This window comes from Cydia splendana, chromosome 7, assembly GCF_910591565.1.
Source record: "Cydia splendana chromosome 7, ilCydSple1.2, whole genome shotgun sequence".
Taxonomy (NCBI): domain Eukaryota; kingdom Metazoa; phylum Arthropoda; class Insecta; order Lepidoptera; family Tortricidae; genus Cydia; species Cydia splendana.
The window spans coordinates 22072068-22096069 of NC_085966.1; the positions used below are offsets into that span (position 1 = coordinate 22072068).

Consider the following 24002-nt stretch of genomic DNA (forward strand, 5'->3'; position numbering starts at 1 on the left):
TAATTTTTATTTTTAAAATTCAATCAGATTTAAATATATAAGTATAGTTCCCTCTTATACTACAAGAAACCCAAAACCCGGAAACTTGCATTCTTCAAAAGCCTGCATTATCTAACCTCCACCGTTGAACATCTGCCAGACACCTGGATCAAAACCAAAAGAAATCGTGAACCGTTTTTCGGGGCCAGCTCTCCGTCTGGGCCGTACCATAAAGCGGTAAGCAGCAATGGGCTATCCGCCGTGTTAATAGGCATCATCTAGATAGCGGAACCGAGTTTGGATGTAAAGCCAGAGGCTTAGCCTATTGAACTACCGGCGGCATGGGTCGATTTTCTCAAGTATGTATAATGCAATCTCTTAACGCTTACGGCGCCCTCTGGCCAACTCTGAGGTAGTATCAGACAACATGCCATTCGCTAACGCTCCGTAGCGAACGAAACGCAACTGTCACTGTCACACTATCACTGTTTATGTACAATAAAGTGACATACATACATACATACATACATACCTACTAATATGGAAGAGTGATAGAGAGACATAAAGCGATTCGATGGCGAAGCGCAAGCGATTGTCACCTTGACTAAGCCGCCAGTAGTATGATTCGTATCTCGTATCTCATATTCCAGTTCATAATTTATATACTTAGTAGTGTTTCTACTTGGAATAGCACAAATAAAATATTTGCATAAAAATAATTGAATTTGTTTCCTGAAAGGTATTCATGTCATATTGGAATTATATTTCTCAACGCTGACACAGGCTTAGAGATGACTCACGCTAGACCATGTCGTGTCCGGGGGGCGTCCGATATGTCATTTTCCATGACGGCTGATCGGTGATCACGTGGTGCTTTCCATAGAAAACGGAATCACCGGCCCGGTCTAACCTGAGTCATCCTTCAGACGGGGAGATGACCTCACATTCTATAACATTAGCCCCATAACCGTAAATAAATTTATAAACACGGCAAATGAAACCGCAATTACACAGTAAAACGATAATGATCGTTTATAAATAGCCGGCGTTAAGAATTTATTACGATATTTTATGCTCAACAAATTGCGGCATAAGGGTTTTATACAGCTCTTGTAATGGCATGAAGACATGCAAACGAGTCGGTAAAGTGGCCAGGCGACAGGGATATCTCCGGTAGACTCCGCATTGTATGAAGGGGCCCACTGATTAACAGTCCGCCGGACGGTATCGGCCTGTCAGTTAGAACAAAATTTTGACAGTTCCGAACAACTGACAGGCCGATACCGTCTGGCGGACTATAAATCAGTGGGCCCCTTCAGTTTACTGAGAATTGATTTCACTACACAAAGCTACCGAATATCAAACTGATTTAATAAAACATTTATTCGAAAATGTAAAATCTCAATAATGATTTGTCTGTAAGTCAGAGTAAAACCTGACAAACTTGTATATTTATCACAGATCTTAAATGTACAAGATTGTCTTTGACATATCAAAAGTGCGATCAAAATCGAAATGATGACAAGTGTCATTGGAAGTTTTTAATTCTGAAATAATCAGTGAATGCGTTTATTAGCTTTTATAAAAGAAGATTCCAAGATTTATCATGTCCTGAAAACAACTTTTCGTGTTTTCCAGTCCGCTAAACTTATGCTTAATCACATTCAAGCGGCCGCTAGCAGCTGTTGTGAAGCTGAAAAATGGTCACGTTTTTAATTTGTACTCAAACTCTATCGCACTCATGAAATTTCCATGTCCTTGATAGCTTTCCTTTCACACCCTTCAATTTATTATCTGTATTAGGGTGGTCCAAAAAAAAAAAGTTTATAAAGTTGGTCTTCCACAAGCTTCTTCTTGTTCCTTAAGGTCCCAGGAACACTCGAGCCCATTTTCAGCAAAAACAAGTAATATTTAGAGGTCGCGACGATTTGCTACTTCTGTTAAAGGGACAATACTAGGGAAAAAAATGCAACTTTGGCTATTATATGTATATATATTTATTATTGAAGTAAGTAATGTAGTTTTTTATATTTATTTAAGTAACTTACATAAATCGTATTAAAATGTAACAAAATTATAGCCAGTATATATATTTTCAATCACTATCTTCAAAAGACATTGACATAACATTGGATTTTGAAGCCACATGAAACTTTTTTCTGTGAAGATCAACCACATGCAAGAGAAATTGTTTCTGCTGTTCATCTTTTGTGATAGAAGAATTGAATTGTGTAATTAATGCTATTCCACGCTCTGCACAGTCATTTACGACCTTTGTTTGCCTAGCTTTCTCCGCCATTTGGGTGTAAATTTCATCAGTGGCCCATTGTGAAGGATCTTTTTCCAAAAAACCTACTGATTTCTCGCGTCCCTCAAAAATTAATAAGTCAAACAAGGTCGCAGTCCGCTGTGTAAAAAAAGTCTGTAAAGGCTGTTCTGGGTCAAAAGTTTTGCCATCTAGTCTTTTCAAAGCCTTTCGTCTAGGTGGTTTTTGCATATTTTTAACCATTTCTCTTTTAGACTCAATACTTACCCTGGGATCAAATAGGGAAAGTCCTATTAGATGTTCCGAAAAATACCACAAATGGCGACGAAAGGCTTTCATCGCAGTGTCACTAATCTTGCGATTTGGGTAATCTTTGATTAGTGCTAGAAGTTTTGCGTCATTCAAAGTAGCTCTTTCTGCCATTGGAGCCTCATTCCAAAATCGGCCATAAACGAGACTTACAAATAAGCACAATTCTGTTATGGATCGTTTTTCCGCTGCAGTGAGAGTGAATTGACCGTGAAAAAGGTATATTTTCAGGCAATAGATTGCTTTGGCCATCCACCGAGCTTGATGAAGGGCACCAGGAGCACGAAACTTAATTTCAGCGGTGCTGTCTGTCACTCCAAGGAAAATGTGACAAAGATTCAGCAGTACAAGGTAGTCGTCTCTTGGCTGCTGAATTTCGACTGCATTGTTGTAGTATGCCTTCATGTCTTGGCGTAGCGTACGGAGATATGTGGTTTCAAACAAATCGTCGTCGGCAGTGATATAAATCTGTTGATTTATTTCTGGCCATTTGTTTTGAAAACGTTTAAAAAGTTTAATGTCAGGTCCGCTGCTTGGTACAAACAATGATTTAAAAACGTCTGAGAGTATGACTTCAAAAATATGGTGCCTACAAGCAATCCAAATAAGATCTTTGTCTAGAGACTTTTCAATCAAAGTACAGGCTCCCAAATTCAACCCTGTGTTAGACGCAGTCGTGTCAAAACATATACCATTCACGTGACTCTTTAATTTCCAGTCATCAAGAACTTTCAAGCAAGCGTCCGCTTGTTCTTGCCCGGTACTTCTTTTGGCTTTAGGTACTTCTAGTAGTTTTTCAGTGCCACCACCAGTGACAAGCACAGTTACTCGATCTACTTTCTCAACACCACCAACAATATTAGGCAATAATTTACTATCCCAGTGCAAAACAAGAGGATCTTGTGGGGAAAATAATGACTTATCTGATTCTGTGACGTGTTTACGCGTTTCGTTTCTTCTCCGGCGTATTGTGCTGCGTGATAGAGAGATATCTGCCACTTGAGAGCCTAATGACTGTGCCACCGTACCGATCACAAACATAGCTTTCCGATCAGATATATTAACTCGGTCAAGAGTTGTCAGTACCTTTTCAGAGAGTAATTTAGATGTTTTTTTAGGCTTCTCCTCGTTTATAACTTTTGACCTTAAGGGACCGACAAACTCTTCACTTGAAGAAGATTCATAGCCACACGAACTTGAATTATCAGATGGTAACAAAGCCTCTTTACTAGCTACTTGTTCTGTTTGCATTCGCAGTTTTCTGTTTTCAGCTTTACTTTCTCGCTGCCGTTTTCGGGATTCCTGCTCACTAAGTAACTTGTCTACGCCAGCCATACTGCAACTAAATGTATCTTCTCTTTGCATCATAAGGAATTTTTTATCCTCTTCATTTTTCATTACATTCAATGCATTCCTAGCAGCTACATCAAACAAATCGAGAAGATCTGATTTAAACATCGCCTGATTCATGTGACATTTCGCGATGTTTTTGGTACGACTCTTTTTTAAGGCAATATATTTATCTAACAGTTTGGTTAGTTTTCGTTCGACTGCGTCAACTCTTTGAGTAGGAATCCTGGCTCTCTCCCAAATCTCTAATATTGATTTAGCGGTTACGTTGACACTTTGTTTCACATTTTTATTTTGTTCTATGTGGTGAAAGTAATATTTCCGCAGTACATCACCGTTTGAAGGAAGCCTTGCATATGAAAAAAATTCTATAGGTTTTCCAAGTATCCAAACTGCAGCAGATGTCCTAGTACACATAGAACCACTGGTAGAAGACATAGTTTAGGTACTCATAACACAACACAATTAACAGTACTTAATCAATCGCGAAAAACAATATACTCGTATTAACTACAATCAGTTCTATTGGCATACGAGAATACAACTACCCACTGAGATGACGACTATATTAACAAGTATAATAGTATATACCTACCCTTCAAATCATAAAAGCGGTGCGTTGTGAGTTAGTGATAGGTACACATTTATCTTACATAAATGTGTCAAATTTTGTTATAAACTGACAACGTTGTATGAATACAACAAATAAATAATCGAGTATTTGGTAATTTTGCTATTTATTTCAATCGTTTAATTTGTCGCGACCCCTAAACATGCTTGGAATTGGCTGATTTTTGGTACAGACATTATTTACAGTCATACAAACAAAAAGAGTATTGTGGAGAGGGTAAAAATCAATATATTTTTTTTTCCATACATATGTGGACCACCCTAATCTGTATGTATAGGAACGTCAATGTAACAACGAATCATCTAATATACGCCATCTAGGTAAGTAAGCTTGCAGCCGTAAACATTGATTATACCACCGCTGTACCACCAGTGTCAGCGTTTATCTCACTTACAAAGCGGATAAGCGGAGTGATAAACTGAAGAATGGAGAGACTTATTCTATTCGCTAACTGAAATTTGCAAGAAAGCTCAGGCTAACCAGTATAAAGTCCTCAGATTACATTCAGATTATTTTATTGTGTTAAGGACTTCCCACATATATCGACGCGGAATCGCTGCGAATTTTTGGGAAGCGAACAGCCGATAGAAAAACCTTTATGTCTGCGCAACAAGAGCGTAAAAGACGTCATTCGGCTCGGCTCGCATTGGCCGACGCTTGCCGATTCGCTCTTATTGCGCAGACATAAAGTTTTATTCTATCGGCTTTTTCCAATTCCGTGTCGACATAGATATGTATAGGGAGACCCTTGAGGGGCGGGCGCACTGATTACCAGTTCGCCGGACGATATCAGCCTGTCAGTTAAACGCAAAATTTGACAGCTCCGAACAACTGACAGGGTGATATCGTCCGGCGAACTGGTGATCTGTGGCCTTTAGACAGCAAACGAGCAGACGAGCCGCCTGATACGAAGTCACCGGGTCAGATTAGAGGAGCCAACCCTGAAGACGCGGGGTCTTAAAGAACCCCATGTCGTAGCGCAAAGGTAGCCTCTTGAGGTAACTCATTCTACTTTCTGCACGTTCTAGGATAAATAATCAATGTGTAAACAGCCCCAATGTGAAAGCCAGCCACGCTTACCGTTACCACCCAGGTACATTTTTTATCCATTGACCTCTCCATAGTTTTTTGACATTAAAGGTTGCCTTACACTATACCCAAATTGAATCAATAATCAATGTGTAAACAGCCCCAATGTGAAAGCCAGCCACACTTACCGTTGCCCCCCAGGTACATTTTTTATCCATTGACCTGTCCATAGTTTTTTGACATTAAAGGTTGCCTTGCACTATACCCAAAGTGAAGAATTTTAACTTTTTAACAACATTTGACTTCACTTTTGCTCTTGAAACCAATGAAAACATAGCCTGGATGGTACTAATACTAAAAGCGCATATTGAACCCATATTATTAGACATTTATGAATACCCACTCAGTAGCTTCGATAATAGACTTAATGCTTTGATATTGATAGTGCTAAATACTTTATATCTACAATTGTATTTGCACTTAAAAGTCGGTTTATATTCATTTTATCTGCGTGAATGAAGGTTGTGATCGGGCTTCTGTTATTTTAAATTGAAGTTATGTTTTGCAATGACTTTTATGGGTATTATTTATTAAAATTGTCGTTGCATAGCAGTATCTTAGAAATTTTCATAAATATTTAAAGTCAGATAAATAGGAATAGGGATTTTAATGGATTTACCTATAGAACATTAGAGCAAAATAAAGGAATTTGTAATATTATTATTTTGTAAGTCCTACCTACATTATAGTTCTTAATGTCGATAAAGCCAAAGGTTTAGCTTACATGGCTCACAATAACGAATAATATCCTTCATTGATGACATTTAGATCATTTTGTCAAGAAATTATTGTATTTCTCTTCAAAACGGGCTTCGGATAATTCCAACTACCTACTTACTTCAATATTCGGAAAATCACCCATAATTCCATCATTTTAGAGTCCATTTTTGGAATCACCCTACATTTTGAAACTTTAATTTAGTACACACCTTAGTTAGTAATAAAATGCCACCAATTGAATTCCAGCCACCCGCTAAAAGCTGTAACTAACCGCCAACGGCTATCAAATAACATTAATTATCCCAAAACCCGCGGTACCTACATAATTCTACTCACGTTACTCGTACATGCACTTTTAATTGTCACTTGCCACTTTATGTAAATCGGCTGCGACGGGCGGGTGTCAACTGTCAAGTGTCAGCTGTCAGCCGTCGCGCTGACAGCTGACACTGTGACAAGTGATATCTGCCCGCCGGCGCGATGTGAAATAATTTTGCTTTTTTTGTCCGCGCGTCGGACCACTGTGTTTGTGTCTGACTTTAATGAAGTGTCGATGGTTGATGGATTTATATTTAATTAACGATGAATTGACGGACAGACACCAGGACTTGTGTGTGCAATTATTACGTGATTGTGTAAGCGAAATAGTGTAAATAAATACAGGGTGAAGTATTATTCATGACTAAAAATATTTTTCTAGAATTAGACCAAGAAAAGTTTTCAGCGAAATTGATAGCCCACGCAGTGCAAACGTCAAACTTCAATGAAATTATTTTACGACGTATAAATAACACTTGTACTTCGTGGGCTATCAAAATCGCTGCAGATTTTTCTTGGTCCAACTCTAAAGGGGCCCACCGATTACCAGTCCGCCGGACGATATCAGCCTGTCAGTTGACCGCAAAAGGCCACACACTAAACAGTTCTCTGTCAGTTTTCGGCCTGACGACTTACACGAACCGATAGTGTGTGGCCGCCTGACGATTCCAGTCAGCGCCGACAGATATCCGCCGGACAGTCCGTGGCCTCGAGTCCAGTCAAACACACATCATGAGGTAGCCGGCCGGCGATCGACACACGTTACAGCATTAGTAAATTCTACTTTATTCCTAGTACTTAAGAGTTCATAGTCCCTAAAATAAGCATACGACTTTTTGTCTTCGAACATCACGGATCCAATACTTAATTTATGACGCTGATATTTGCTTGTAATTTCATACACAATTTTAAGGCCAGTAGACCTTAGTAGTTAGTAGGGCTTCTGTCAAATTAAATTGAATCAGTAAAAAAAAACAGATATGTACGTTAGTAAAATTCAACTTTAATTCTAGTATAGTTAGAGTTCATAGTTGGTTCATAGGCATCATTTTAATTTTAAGGCATGAATACAACAATGCGAAGGTTGCATAGTATCTAGTTTGTCAAGACTTTTCTTTATTTATCATGTTGTTACCTCGCTCGCAACTGTTGTTTACTGTCAGTCAAAAATAAATGTCATAGAGAGAATTATAACATAAACCTTATTTTTTTCTCTATTAATTTTAAATGTGACATGTTATTATAGTATTTGCATGGCTTATATATTTGAAAATACAGACTTGATTATTGATTGCTGGAAGAGTAAGTAACCGAGTAAAAAAGGAGCAAACATTGAAAGATTCAAATAGGGAAATTAGCGTCCCAATATAACAACACTGGTTAAAATTTTAATAGTTCTCAAGACAACGCCGGGAGGTATACCTTCGATGGCGTTCACGGCAGCTAGCAATGAAAAGACTAGCTATTGTGCGTTTTGATTCCGCTATAAAGACACGTGGTAGAAACACTAGCGCAAGTATGGAGGTACCTGCTTAGACAAGAGATAAGACCTACGCTTGAAATTCTTCAGCTACAAGTGGGATCCGAATTATGACATCATTAATTCATTCCGTTTTAAGTTAAGAGAATATCTGGAGCAAACTGTGTTCGGAGTTACAGAGCGTGGCGTGGCGATATTACCTACCCGAAATTCTCGTAATATGTGACAATTATTACAAAAAAAGGATATGGAGTCACAAGCTGCAAGCGGTGGATTCAACATACTTTTACTTACACCGGCTCTTATTTAGGTACTATCTATGTATACCAAATTGAAAAAAATGAAAATACTTTACTGTTATGTTTTTGTTATATTCATTCTACTCTTTTAAACCTTTTCTACATAATATTAGGTCTACTTGGCCGTTACCCGAGTGATTTTTTTGTTTGATACCTTGTAATAAATAATTTGGCCAAGCCCGAGATAGCTCGAGGCATTTAGTGTTCCGCTCGCATCGTTATATTTTACAGAGGTTGTTTGCCTGTTTTTAGGATTCCGTATTCAACTACCCTATAGGAACCCTTATAGTTTCACAACCCTTGTAGTTTTTACTATATATTTAATATATCATTAATTCTTCTTCGGCGGGAACGGACTCGATTAGATGCATAGCCTGCATCAAAAGTACGTCGCGGGGACGGTAATTTGTGTTTTGGGAAAGTATCCTATGAAACTCAGTGACACATTCATCCTCGATGTAATCATTTGCAAGTATATACGAAAAGCGAGCCATTGTATTCGACAACAACCTAGTGCGTAGGTGGCACCTTTGTGGCACATACAGTAAACAAACCACATTGACACATCACACGTCACGTCAATCACATGGCCTACCGCGAAACAAGAAAATCGAAATTTCGTTATCTAATCTCTCTATCACTCTTGCATATTCGAGCGATAAAGAGGCAGATAACTAAATTTCGATTTTCGCGTTTACCGGTAGGCCCTTGTTAACAAACCGCCTTGATGCATCAATGTCATATTTTATTGTCTGTGAAAACTTGTCAAAAACAGTTTAAAGCACAGTATGTATAAGTTAGTCTATGAATTTACTGAGTCGGTAGTGCTGCACTCTGGCGGCAGAACATTGCAGTAATATCCCCTTTTAACCAGGTTTCACTATAGTAGTCAAAAATATGTTTACATTTTTTGCCTTATTACAAAGGAATAAGGTCCAAAAGTGTAAACATTATCTTTGACGTCGACTGTCCATTTTGATGAAAAAATTAAACTAGTTGAAAAACATGAAACTGAAGGCTCTCGACTGACAGCAGATGACGGCCAACAGGCCACCGGCCGGCTATCTGATAATGTGTGTGTAAATTGGCCTGCAGGCCACGGACTGTCCGGCAGATATCTGTCGACGCTGACCGGAATCGACGAGCCGTAGTTCGAATAGCCGTCAGTCCAAAATCTGAAGTAGAACTGTTAATGTGTGGCCTTTTGCGATCAACTGACAGGCTGATATCGTCCGGCGAACTGTCAATTTGTAGGGACCTGTCAAAATTATATCAGACTATTGCCGGCGGACGGCCGTACGGTGGAAAACTGACGACTCGTCTGTAGTCGCAGAGGTGGCAGCAGACCATTGCCGGCCGGCAATAATCGCTTATGTTTGTGGACGTTATTGGTCTAGGACGGCAGGCCGCCCGATAAGGCCAGAGACTGCAGGCGGACTGGTAATCAGTGGGCCCCTTAACTCCATTGAATTAATTGTCTAACAAAATACTGCCACTATTGCTAAGCTTTAGTTTTTTTACAAGCTTTTACTTAGCTTCTCTCTAGTTATTTGTTTATTTTATTCAAATCTTGTAACGCGTCTCAGTACCTGATTGAGCTGAAATTTTATCTATATTCCGTAATTATGGTGACATTGCAATAAGCTATATGCACTCCTTTCTCTCTATCTCACAGCCTTTTTAATTCGAAACTATAAGGTATATTTAAGAAAGTTCCAGAATTTGCGCCCTAAACGCAACTTTCGCAACCCCTTCCTTATCACAGCGAATTGATATTTCCCCTCTAAAATACAACGTGCACTAAAAGTCAATACGTAAGAGTCGAGTGGCCGTTACATTTTATAGCGACATTACCCGTTGCTAAGTGACGCGTAAATTCTTATAACTCGGAACATTCAAAATATGAAAGGGAATGGGGGCGTATTTATTATTCAGCCCGCGCCTGACGTGTATTTTAATAGTGTTGTAAAAGTCAGGTGTCTTTTCATTTTTTTGGGGTTTGGTGGAAAAGGTTTTACTAGGCCAGGGGTTCGGCAAACTTTTGAGAAAAAGATCCAACCGCAGTAGAAATTTTATAGAGAAGACTAAAAAAAACGTTGTTGTGGTTGACAAAGAAGAGAGTCATGATTTTGTTTGTTTCAGAAATGCGTACTTACCATACTCTTTATTTGATCGGATACTACTATTTAATGAAAAAACGAAGGTAAAGTTTTGCATAGCAAATATGTATATACTTTACTGCAAAGCTGCAAAGTCTAGCCAACACTTATAGCAAAGATAATTCGAAAAGATTGCACCATACCTTTGGCCTATAGTCGAGTAGATGGCGTTAATATTAATATTTAATAAGTTAATAGATAACAGCAAAAAGAATAGATAGTATAGAGGGGTCCTGTCATTGTAAATTTTGTAGTCACTGTAAATTTACTGCCATCTATCGACGCACGACTAAAACTCAAAATGAAAACGTATAAAGTTATCAAAAAAATGTGTATATATGGATAAATGATTTTATTATTTTTATATCATTTTGATCCATGTTCATTCACTGATATCTATGTGTTAAAATTGTTAAATATGAAACGGTGTCGTCACGCCATCTAGCCGAGGATAGGCTAAGGGTGTGTGCGGCATCTATTCGAGAATGACTTTTACTTGAATTCCGAGGCACGTTTTTTCCTTAGACTTTATTCGTCTTATACGAAGTTACATATGTCTTTAATAACAGTGAAAAAATAAGAATCAAAGTCAAATGGCGTTCTAACAGTTTTATCTTATGTCGAAAGATGGCAGTAAATTTACAGTGGCTACATAATTTACTTTCACAATCCGTCTCTATGCACTCTATCCTCTTTGCTTACAGGGTCGGGCCAGAGATAGTTTTCTTAGCATTCTCAAGAAAGCCTTACTAATTGTTTATAATGATGACTAATCCACATAATTCTAACATTTTAATCACTCTTAGTTACATTTCCATACTCACATATACACACACACATAAAACAACAGCTAAATTCATTATATTCATCCAAATATGTACTCATCACCAGCCAAGTCATTTTAAACTTCATATCAACGACATAAAAGCTAATAGACATTAGACAGTAAATAACTTCTGGCATACGGAGTTACAGTATGGCAATCTTCATTAATCCCCGTCATATCGCCGGCCTCATTATATTTTTCTATTCTAGCACAGTAAAGTTGTCAATTACACCAGAGCGGCTACCGCGAAAACCGAAATTCGCAAATTGCGGGGATCTTTCTCTTTTACTCCAATGAAGGCGTAATTAGAATGACAGAGAAAAATACCCGCAATTTGCGAACTTCGATTTTCGCGGTTATAGCCCAGATAATATGACTGTAATGGATTGAGACTTATGAAGTTATGAATAACTGCTGAGTAATATGTAGTTACTAGCTTTTGCCCGCGGCTTCGCACGCGCAGTAGATTTTTTTTAATAATCTATGTACTTTAATGGTTTTAGGTATTTTGAATGTAAACAAACCGTTTAAGATGATAATTATTTTAAAAACGATGTTTGTGTACTGTTCAATTATTAGAAGGTATTTGTAATCTTATAATTTTGTAGCTCAAAAAAAATTACTTTAAGGGATTGAATTCTCAAAAGTCTGGATCACGTGTGGCTGTAAATCAGCGTGTATGCTACAACCGTCTATGCTATCTTCGTAATTAGCATTCCCCACCAGGGGCCATAGTTCACGTCGGCTACGTTATATTTTAATTTTGATCCCATTTTTGTAATTTTTGTAATTAGCGTCCCACAAAACCATGGAAATGATACCCATATTGATATATTTTGAAATTTCAACCCCATTGCACCCCCACCAGGGGGATGGTTGTTCACTTCGGCTACGTTAATTTTAATTTTGATGCCATTTTTGTTATTAGCGGCTCAAAATACTATGAAAACGATACCCATATTGATATTTTGAGATATCAACCCTATTGGGGACTTTTCCCCCTCTTAGGGGTTCAATTTTCAAAAAACCCGAAACACGTATTTACTCATTTATTTTTAGGAATACTCCTGTTAAATTTGGAATAAAATAGTCTAACTTATCTTGTTTCCCCATACAAACTTTGGACCCCCATTTCACTCCTTTAGGGGATGAATATTGAAAAATCCTTTCTTAGTGGACACCTAGACCTTATAAGGAATCTAGTTGCCAAATTTTGACTTTCTAGTCCCAGCGGTTTGGGCTGTGCGTTGATTTAAGTCAGTCAGTCAGTCAGTCAGTCAGGTCTTTCACGTTTATATATTTAGATTTACGATACAAGTGCGGAAAGTAGGAAATTCACAACGAGTGGCGATAAATTAAAACACGATCGAAGAGAGTATTTTAAATCGACACGAGTTGCGAATTACCTATTCGCACGTGTATCGTACAACGTTTTACAGTACATATGGCCATTTAGACTTTCGACATAGGCACGGAAAGTGCTCATTCCTGCACTAGTGCGGGAAAGTAGCGCCATATATACTGTAAAGTGTAAAATATAAACAGAAGTACTTATGTTGTATTGAAAGATGCAGATGGCACTGATGATAAAATAACTACCTACATAGTATCATAGAAGGAAAAATAGAGGGAAAGAGAAGAAGGGAAGACCGAGGAAAAATTGTTTCAACCAAATAAAAGAAAAGGTTCAGGTCGTGTCATACCAGAAGGTTAAGGAGTTGGCTGAGGACCGGACGACAAGAGCACAGCTCGTAAATATAAAGAAGAAGAAGAAGTATCTACATTGCAAGATATGGCACTAATGATGATACTAGAAGAAGAAGTATCCACATTGAAAGATGGCACTGATGATGATACTCGTGAAGTCGTGACCGTTTCCATAAAGGTCAGTCACAACCATGCAAACTATCATTAGATCATACCATCAGCCTCCATGTCATGAAACAGACACAAATCACCAGCTTCCTAGTAATACTAAACACCGGTAACCTACATAAAGATAAAAACAAATGTTAGACAAGGAATCTATTAACGATAACTCACGTCAAGCGCAACGATTGAGCAATAAATATCAATGAATTTAATGCGCGCCGTCCGCCATGTTGCCGAGATGATTTACGGTACGTGCTGTGAACTTGTCAATAGATGGCGTGGATGTGAGACTGGATAGAGGAGGCAACATTGTGGATTTGTAGTAAGAATAAACGCCACATCAGGTTTGCAGCATGTCTCCGTTTTTGTCTACAGCGGTACACTCGCTATTATAGAATTTGTAGGAGTTGGAGACGGTTTTTACATCAAAAATCTTGGTGCCTCCACTTCTTAAATCAATCCTTACGTCCTAAGGACCAATGCTGCAAAAGGAAATCTTAGGTTCACGAAACGCCGTATTTTAATGGTTGCAATAGCCACTACTGGGCTCAAGTCATTAAAGAAGGAAAAAACACCTGCTTATACCTCATCCATATCATCGCAGCTCCTGGCACCAACGTCAGAGGATGTCGTATCACTGCCGGTCAACTAGGTGGTAATAGGGCCAGTCGTTATTCCCAATTGATTCTATAGCTTTTCTATGAGCTATGTACGTAATAACCTGGATTCAAAGAACCCCCGTGTCTCATCAGTTGCATACAAACTAGGAGTCAAAGTAATCTGGTGGTATACAGTTTCAATTGATGAAGTAACGAGTTATTTTATAGTTACAATTGTGTGCCAATGGGGCAGGGCATGTTTCAATATTAATTTGGTAGGATGGTAGGTTTCGTTCGATGTGAGATTTCAATTCATTTGACACGATTGAACAGGTTCATGGATGAGATTGTTTTGATGGTTGTACGTAACAGTGGTCAGCATCTAGGCTAGGCCAGACTGACGGTATATTTTTAATAACTTTCGCCTTACGCTTGCTTAACTCACAATTTCTTGCAATTGAGTACCTAGACTCCTAGGTGACTGAAGTCTACCCTGCTAATCAAAAAACGAACTTTTTAATGCAGGTTGCACTGGAACGGAATTCGCTCCGCCGTTGTCTGTATTTCTTGGCAAGAAGGATCTAAGATTTCTTCAAAGCACGACTGGAAAAGAACCATGTAAGCCTCATGATGCATGCAAACCATGTAAGCCTTAGACTCTTCATTATTTACCATCGTGCGAATAGAGTCAATCGAACATCGTGAAATGCATACATTACAGATAACTTAAACTTAACGCTATCATTTGGCAAACATTGAAAGATACATAAGGCCTACGGCGAACAATGAAAATCTAAATTGCGTTCAGCCTCTCTATAATTTTTGCACCTTCGAGCGGTAGAGTGGCAACTAACTAACGTAAAGCTGAGTGAATTGCGAAAAAAATTGTACATAGTTAAGCACTGTAATTAGTCTAAAGTTAATTGATTCCATTGTGTTATGACAGCTATAAAGCCATTTCTATTATAAGTTAGATGCATGAAAGTGTGTTAGCGTAGGTACCTATGCTATAGACTTAATATGTGTACGAATTAAGTACAATACAATTTACATTGTTAATTTTCGTAACACAAATGAATCAATTAAGTTAAGACTAATCACAGCTTCTTAACTGCACTTAATTACATAGGTAGGTACATACATTTTTTTGCAATTCACTCCGGTTCATGGTTGGCTGTTAGGACTTGACGAAAGTGACGACAAACAGTGTCACATAAACTTTACAGTATACAGCAAGCAGACTATATTTTATATGCATGTAAATTACGTACAATAATAGGTAGTGTAATATTTATTACACTTACATCAAAGATACGTCCGTGTTTCAAATGCAAATAATTCTTAAAACGATACATCTGCATAAAGGTGATAAAAGCATTATCAAATAAGTATCTGTAGGACGTTTTGAAACTAAAATACATAAGTACACGTTTAACCTGCAATAATTCACACTATTATTGAATAAATTTACGACGTGCATAAAACGCTTACTAGTTATTTATTAAAGCTACGTTTTATTGCTTTTACGTATTAATTTATTATTGTAGATGTCCATTGTGTTTAATTAAGCGAGATATCTTTATTGTCAGTGATATAAATATGTATAATATATTAAATATTACGGACATGTATAATAAAACTGTGAATTCTTGGTGGCAAATATCATAAGCTATATTAGGTACTCGTACAATACCTACACATTTAATTGCAATATCAATGCGTCGATAATCAAGTAGCTGAGATTTAAAAAGTTCGGATGTGGCTTCAGGAGGTCTATTCAGACAGTAATTCTTGTTATCAATATGTCAGCTGTTAAAAGTGACAGATCTTCACACAGAAACCCAATAAGCTCATGACTCATGAGCTCTTCGTTATCCGAAGTGTGAAAAAAGGATCAGAGTATTTAAGAGTAAATGAATCGCTAAAAATAATCATTTTGTATGAATAGATACGTTACAGGCTATTTATAGATTTATAATTCTAGAGACTGAGCTGAAAGGATAGTGTTATCTAAGTGATCTACAATCGAGTTATAATAATCGTAAAGCTGGTTGAAAAAGTAAAACAAAATAATTATACTGAAATATTTTTATATCAGTGACAACCTTACAAAGTTATTTACATTTCTAAGGCCCACTTGCACCATTCTACTAACCCGAGGTTAACCGGTTAAACCCGGAGTTACCATGGTTACCAGTACAATTTGACACTAGGTTAACGGTTTAACCGCTAACCCCGGGTTATTGGGATGGTGCAAGTGGGCCTAATTGACACATGTCCTACTGGCGATACCTATAGTTGTTATGAAAGAAGTTAATATCAATAGAGGGGTCCATTCGTCTTTCGACCCACCATTAGTCCGTCGCGAGGAAATTAAATTTTAAACTGTCACCGCGCCCTGCCACTGTCAAACTTTTTCTATTAACTTTTTCATTATGATTTGACAGGACATTCATAAAGCTGGGACGTTGATGAATGGACTGTTTTTTGGATAAAAGGCGTATGTCTTATTTTAGGACCTACTTTGAGATTTCGCTTAAAATGTTCTTTATCCCGAGTAAAAGTTGGTTTGGCGTCTTGAACAATCGATCGCATCGCATAATATTATGTTTAGGTATTGTAGTGTATAGAACTATAGATGCTTATGTACGTGTATTTCAATGCTATATAATCGATGATCTTTATGAATAAAATGTAGTCTTATTTAGAATCTGGTTGTATCAATACACCTCCCGACTTCCATCCTCATAGTATCTATATGACTACTTTGAATAATTATCTACCTATGCTTAAAATATCCTCCTGAGTCCCCCTTGTCATCATTGCATTTGGAACCTTCTTGCATTCCATTTTAATTCAAAATTCGGCTTGGATTAAATCCTTTATTAAGAGCCTCAGGGACTCAGGAGGATGTAGGTGTATTGGATTAACAGAGTCCATTTTAGGATTATCCAAATACACCTTATCAATTTGATTTCAAGGTACTTGCCTGCTAGTCAAATCAGTTTCTTTTTTCGAACTGTCAAAACGATTAGGCACAATGGAATTTATATGAAAACAAAACAAGTATGACGTCATGGTCAAGTCATCTACTTTTTGTGTCAATAAATAACTGCCGTGTACGCTTTTCTGATAATTTTCTGTTGTTTAATTTCGTACATGGTGTGAAATAAGTTACTTTAAATACAGGCAACATCCCTATTCAATGCCTGGCGCTCGCTTACATTTTGCTGCATTTATACAATTTGTGTAAATCTAAAGCTTCCTAAAGTTTTCTCAGTCCTGCCACTCCTTGACAATCAGCTTATAATAAAACAATCTAACATCAAACTAAACCTTTCTATCACCTGGGCATTTAATTCCACTTCACAATCTTTTGCATGAGTTTTGCATAACACAACCGCGAGACAAAGGCACAAACCTAATACAAAAAGACTTAGGTAGTAAGAAATTGCTTGGCGTTTAAGCCCTTCTGTATCGGGATATAGGGAAATAACAATATGTCAGCCGGGTTACATATCAGAATACCGAAAATCTATTTACCTAATGTTGAATCACCTATGCTCGTTTCACCTATTTTTTTAAATACCTATTGATCAGTTAACCTAAGCTCATAACACCTAATGAATGAATTACCTATTGCACGTTTCACCTACAATTGGTTTACCTAAGCTCAGAATAGCTATGCTCGATTTACCTAAAGTTGAAACACCTAATACTCGAAATACCTAAAGCTAATATACCTAATACACGAAACACCTAATGTTGGTATACCTAATGCACGAAATACCTAAACTCGGTATACCTAATGATCGAATTACCTAAAGTTAACATACCTACTGCACGAATTACCTAAAGTCGGTATACCTAATGATCGCATTACCTAAAGTTAACATACCTAATGAACGAAATACCTAAATTTGATACACCTAATGCACGAAATACCTGAAGTCGATGCACTTAATGAACGAAATATGTACCTAAAATCAAAAATATAATTATTGTTTAGTAGAATATTATTAGGACATACAAGAAGTCGAGATAGGTGCGATGACGAGCAAAGCTAGGAGGAGCGTGTTAGGTTAACTACGACCAAACAGTGCCAAAACCGACTTTTATTCATCGTCATGATGTTAACTTTAGTTTTTGATAAGATAAGATAACATAACTAATTTTGTATTAGACTAACGAAATCATTCTACTACCTAAAAAATAGCGTTTCAAAAAGTGTATTTTTAAATTGTTATCCAAACAAACAGTTTCTACTGTAAGGTTGGGAAATCATACGATTTATTGGGTGGAGTTGCCACTTGATCATTCGGCAAAATGATATGAATTTTGTACTAGGTATATAGACTTTAGGTATTCCGTGCATTAGGCATATCGAAATTAGGTCATTCGTTCAGGAAGTATATCAACTTTAGGTATTTCGTGCGATAGGTTTAACAGTTTTAGGTATTTCGTCCATTAGGTAAATCAAGTTTAGGTACATCGTTCATTAGGTATATCAGCTTTAGGTGTAACGTCCATTAGGTATATCAGCTATAGGTGATTCGTGCATTAGGTATAATAGCTTTAGGTGAAACGTGCAGTAGGTAAAACGTGCATTAGGTATATCGTGCATTTATAGGTGTTTCGTCCATTAGGTTATTTGAGCTTAGGTATTATAAACTTAGGTCAGTCAATGTTTAGGTAAAATGATCGATAGGTAATTTAAAAATAGGTGAATCAAGCATAGGTGATTCAACATTAGGTAAATCAGTTTTCGGTATTCTGATATGTAACCGTCAGCCGCAGGCGCGTAATTTCGACGGCTGGAGGTTTATATTGAGTTTCTTTGGAAGCGTGCATGAATGTGAGATCTTTCAGATACTCAGATACTTGATTCAAATGCTTGCGGTACGAATTATTGCCGGCAAAACAATTCAACTCACACTCATAAAGCGTCTTAACGAGCCAAATCGGTTAGATTTAAAACTAGAAAAAAAAAACAAAAAGCCAACGACACGAGGTGTTCCCAGGCGGTCACCCATCCAAGTACTGACCTCGCCCGACGTTGCTTAACTTCGGTGATCGGACGAGAACCGGTGTATTCAACGTGGTATGGACGTTGGCAACTGTTGTTCTGAAATTAGTACACAGTAGTGTCGATTTTAACATCAGTGACGTCAACATGACGTGTGAGATTTGTCTCACATAATATGGAAGTGACATAGAAAATAAATCTATTTAGATTTATATTCCTATTACATTTTTTCCTCCGCCGAGGCCGGGCTTATAAAAACAAACAGCATAAAGGTAGTAATAAAATCCGATCTACCCGTCGATAGTAAACGGGTGTTAGTTAATACTGTTAATTATGTAATTTATGTGCCGTTAAACGGTAAAATATGGGTGTTAGACTGCTGTTTTGACTGCACCGAGTCGTAAAAACTGGGGAATGAGTGTGGATGTTCTGTACACTGTTGATGATACAAGCTGCAATTACAGAGAAACATTTTTGTTGCGTGAAAATAGAGTAAGAACTTAAAAATAGAACTGACTATACATACTTAATACTTAACAACATAAATATTATTAAATAAAACTATGGAAACGGATTATATCGCGTGTATTCGTCATTCGTTGACCACGAACGCTGTACAGGGTCCAAAACATTGGGATGTACTTTTTTTTTTTTAATTCATCATACGTGATATAATTTCGTTTCCATAATTTTATTTCATGAGTTACTATCGCGGTAACCGAAGACAATATTTTAAACCATATTGTTTTGAGACGAATCGATCTTACTATTTTCAATAGCTTACCAAATATGCACACAAACACATGTTGCTGAGACGATATGATATGATACGATAATCGTATCAGCTTATCATTTTATCACTTCTTACTCGGAGCCACGTGACGTCAGTAATAACAATAATTACGCTAGTGTTGTCAAATTTCAGCTTACATGTTGCCAACGTCCATACCACGTTGAATACACCGGTTCTCGTCCGATCACCGAAGTTAAGCAACGTCGGGCGAGGTCAGTACTTGGATGGGTGACCGCCTGGGAACACCTCGTGTCGTTGGCTTTTTGCCTTTATTTTTTTTCCTTTACATTCGTCATGGTATTAAAAAGGGTCTTTGTAATTATGAAATTAAAGTAAAAATTAAAAAGAACTAATGTAATTTTGAATAACTTATACTCAGGTATACTTTATATTACATTAATTTTTAGGATTAAGGCGAGGTAGTAGTAGTAGTAGTAGTAGTAGTAGTAGTAGTAGTAGTAAACTCTTTATTGTACAAAAATACATATTAAAAATAGCATACAACTAGTAAGGAGTACAAAGGCGAACTTATTACTTTGAGGGATCTCTTCCAGTTAACCTTTGAGTAGATGAGAGGAGAAAGTGAAAAGAGGGTGACAAATACAGCAAAATGTACAACAAGGAGGTATGGCGAGACATTTTAGATTGGCCCATAGATAATGAATTAATGACTCTAACTATACCTACTGATATACAAATACGTACCTATGTAATGTATATCATGGCAATGTCTTAAAATTAGGAAAACGAGAAAAAATTCAGGCGTTTTGTTACCTAGGTACAAATTTACAGGTACAGTCAAGTGTATAAATATGGGTGCACACATCATACTCAAAAATATGTCCCATAGCTCTTATGTCATTGAATTAAGAACTATGGAACATATTTTTGAGTAAGTTGTATGCACCCATGTTTTTACACTTGACTGTACTTTTGTCATCTCATGGCTTTTAAGGAAAAAATATTCCGGGTCCATGTTCACAAACCTTAATACATAATTCTTCAATTAAAAACAAGCCACATTAACAAAACCGTCCTATTTTCACACAATTATCCCTATAATAAAACAATCTAACATCAAACGAAACTCAAACGAAACCTTTCTATCATCACCTGGGCATTTAATTTCCACTTCACAACCTTTGGCATGAGTTTTGCATAACACAACCGCGAGACAAAGGCACAATCCAAATACAACACAATACAAAAATACGTATTTGGTGTGAAATGCTTGGCGGTTAAGCCCGTTTATACTGGGATATAGGAAAATAACAATATGTCAGCCGCAGGCGCGTAATTTCGACGACAGCTTAAGATGCAGGTTTATATTGAGTTTCTTTGGAAGCGTGAATGTTCAGATATTCAAATACTTGCTTCAAATGCTTGCTGTACGAATTATTGCCGGCAAAACAATTCAACTCACACTCGTAAAGCGTCTTAACGAGCCAAATCGGTTAGTATTTACAACTAAAAAAAAACAAAATGCCAACGACACGAGGTGTTCCCAGGCGGTCACCCATCCAAGTACTGACCTCGCCCGACGTTGCTTAACTTCGGTGATCGGACGAGAACCGGTGTATTCAACGTGGTATGGACGTTGGCGACTGTTGGTCTGAAATTAGTACACAGTAGTCAGGAACACAGAAGTGCTACGCCGTGCTAATGTCAGCGGCATTGAAGCCTATCTAATGCGGCGCCAGCTGCGATGGTGTGTTCATGTCTCCCGTATGTCTAATAACAGAGTTGCTATGCGCATCTTTTACTCAGAGTTGCAGAGTGGGAAGCGGAAACAGGGCGGCCAACTTTTGCGATACAAAGATGTTCTGAAGCGCCACATGCGGAGATGTGACATTGAACCATCGCACTGGGAGACTTCGGCACAAGATCGGCCGAAGTGGAGGCATACAGTGAGCACAAAAGTGCAAGCCTTCGAAGAGCAGAGCCGAGTGGAACTCGACGCAAAGCGCGACGAGTTAAAGGCCCGACCACCTGCGGTCATCAACTACAATTTTGTCGGAGGGGTGCTGACCTGCGGTGAGTGCGGTCGTGCATTCACTGCAAAGATAGGCTACGTCAGTCACCTAAGAGCTCACGATCGTCGCTCTCAATAACTAGTACAACCCCAGTCGCCGTGGCCGAAACCGGCCAGGACAGGATGACATAGTAGTGTCGATTTTAACATCAGTGACGTCAACATGACGTGTGAGATTTGTCTCACATAATATGGAAGTGACATAGAAAATAAATCTATTTCTCTTTTTAACTATATACTACAATATTTGACGTATCCTAAAGTTCGAATCGGAACGATATGTATTTTTCTACTGAGTAACTATGTATGTATTTAGATTTATATTCCTATTACATTTTTTCCTCCGCCGAGGCCGGGCTTATAAAAACAAACAGCATAAAGCTAGTAATAAAATCCGATCTACCCGTCGATAGTAAACGAGTGTTAGTTAATACTGTTAATTATGTAATTTATGTGCCGTTAAACGGTAAAATATGGGTGTTAGACTGCTGTTTTGACTGCACCGAGTCGTAAAAACTGGGGAATGAGTGTGGATGTTCTGTACACTGTTGATGATACAAGCTGCAATTACAGAGAAACATTTTTGTTGCGTGAAAATAGAGTAAGAACTTAAAAATAGAATTGACTATACATACTTAATACTTAACAACATAAATAATATTAAATAAAACTATGGAAACGGATTATATCGCGTGTATTCGTCATCCGTTGACCACGAACGCTGAACGTGATATAATTTCGTTTCCATAATTTTATTTCATGAGTTACTATCGCGGTAACCGAAGACAATATTTTAAAACCATATTGTTTTGAGACGAATCGATCTTACTATTTTCAATAGCTTACCAAATTGCACACAAACACATGTTATATTATCGTATCAGCTTATCATTTTATCACTTCTTACTCGGAGCCACGTGACGTCAGTAATAACATAAATTACGCTACTGTTGTCAAATTTCAGCGTACATGTTGCCAACGTCCATACCACGTTGAATACACCGGTTCTCGTCCGATCACCGAAGTTAAGCAACGTCGGGCGAGGTCAGTACTTGGATGGGTGACCGCCTGGGAACACCTCGTGTCGTTGGCTTTTTGGCCTTTATTTTTTTCCTTTACATTCGTCATGGTATTAAAAAGGGTCTTTGTAATTATAAAATTAAAGTAATAATGAAAAAGAACTAATGTAATTTTGAATAACTTATACTTTATATTACATTAATTTTTAGGATTAAGGCGAGGTAGTAGTAGTAGTAGTAGTAAACTCTTTATTGTACAAAAATACATATTAAAAATAACATACAACTAGTAAGGAGTACAAAGGCGAACTTATCCCTTTGAGGGATCTCTTCCAGTTAACCTTTGAGTAGATGAGAGGAGAAAGTGAAAAGAGGGTGACAAATACAGCAAAATGTACAACAAGGAGGTATGGCGAGACATTTTCGATTTGCCCATAGATAATAAATTAATGACTCTAACTATACCTACTGATATACAAATATAGACGGTCAAGCAAATCTTGTCAGTAGAAAAAGGCGCGAAATTCAAATTTTCTATGAGACGATATCCCTTCGCGCCTACATTTTTCAAATTTGCCGCCTTTTTCTACTGACAAGATCTGCTTGACCAAGTATACGTACCTATGTAATTTCATGGCAATGTCTAAAAATTAGGAAAACGAGAAAAAATTCAGGCGTTTTGTTACCTAGGTACAAATTTATAGGTTGGTATTTATAAATATGGGTGCACACATCATACTCAAAAACATGTCCCGTAGCTCTTATGTCAGCGAATTAAGAACTATGGAACATATTTTTGAGTAAGTTGTATGCACCCATTTTTTACACTTGACTGTACTTTTGTCATCTCATGGCTTTAACGAAATAATATTCCGGGTCCATGTTAACAAACCTTAATACTTACATAATTACTTCAATTAAAAACAAGCCACATTAACAAAACCGTCCTGTTTTCACACAATTATCCCTAGTTAAAGTAAACAAAATAAACGGGCGAATTTACGAATGCATTTGGGAAAAAATACAGCCAAGTAAATATATCGCGGGGGGCGATAAAGTCGCCTTTAATACAATTACTTGGGGATATATAGGTGTTTATTTTGTAGCAAATGTTGGTCTGTCGGCAACGGTGTAAGGCACAGGTGAGAGCAGAAATAGTGTTTTTGTTATGTATTTATATGTACCTACTTTAAATATAATATATGTACATAAGTCTGTTTTAATAGAAATTATAG

General features: G+C 37.5%; 4 non-coding genes across 4 annotated transcripts; 2 read left to right on the forward strand and 2 right to left on the reverse strand.

Annotated features, from left to right (window-relative positions):
- Nucleotides 1-18893: 18893 nt before the first annotated feature.
- Nucleotides 18894-19012, reverse strand: LOC134792549 (5S ribosomal RNA). Its single transcript, XR_010144446.1, has one exon. It is a non-coding gene; the product is annotated as a 5S ribosomal RNA (ribosomal RNA).
- Nucleotides 19013-19858: 846 nt separating this feature from the next.
- On the forward strand, nt 19859-19977 carry LOC134792561 (5S ribosomal RNA). The gene has a single exon (XR_010144457.1). It is a non-coding gene; the product is annotated as a 5S ribosomal RNA (ribosomal RNA).
- Nucleotides 19978-21199: 1222 nt separating this feature from the next.
- LOC134792566 (5S ribosomal RNA) lies at nt 21200-21318 on the reverse strand. The gene has a single exon (XR_010144462.1). It is a non-coding gene; the product is annotated as a 5S ribosomal RNA (ribosomal RNA).
- Nucleotides 21319-22722: 1404 nt separating this feature from the next.
- On the forward strand, nt 22723-22841 carry LOC134792565 (5S ribosomal RNA). Its single transcript, XR_010144461.1, has one exon. It is a non-coding gene; the product is annotated as a 5S ribosomal RNA (ribosomal RNA).
- The last annotated feature ends 1161 nt before the right edge of the window (nt 22842-24002 follow it).